The sequence below is a fragment of the Apaloderma vittatum genome, unplaced genomic scaffold, assembly GCF_000703405.1.
Source record: "Apaloderma vittatum isolate BGI_N311 unplaced genomic scaffold, ASM70340v1 scaffold21745, whole genome shotgun sequence".
Lineage (NCBI taxonomy): Eukaryota > Metazoa > Chordata > Aves > Trogoniformes > Trogonidae > Apaloderma > Apaloderma vittatum.
Window position 1 is genome coordinate 14,118 of NW_009719096.1, and position 265 is coordinate 14,382.

At 61.5% G+C, this 265-nt stretch overlaps 1 protein-coding gene across 1 annotated transcript in view; it reads left to right on the plus strand.

The window, feature by feature from the left end:
• Positions 1 to 265, plus strand: part of LOC104274786 (WNT1-inducible-signaling pathway protein 2-like) — a 17,625-nt gene that overhangs the window by 11,483 nt on the left and 5,877 nt on the right. The window lies entirely within an intron of this gene.

Consider the following 265-nt stretch of genomic DNA (forward strand, 5'->3'; position numbering starts at 1 on the left):
GCCTCACGCACGGCATCCACAGGGACAGGAGCCACCTGCAACTGTGAGCACAGGGGTGCCCGTTCCCCCTCCTTCTGGGATACCCCTGTGCCCGCAGCCCAGCTTCAGCCAGGACCAGGCAGCCCATAGGGCTTTCAGGGAGGTGGTTAAGGCTCCAAAAGTAGCTTTATTGGAGGTGATGCATGCAGCTCAGCTGCAGGGCCATGCTGCAGCTCCAGCCAGCTCTCATGCCATTTACTGACTGGGGATTGGGGGGGGGTTGAGC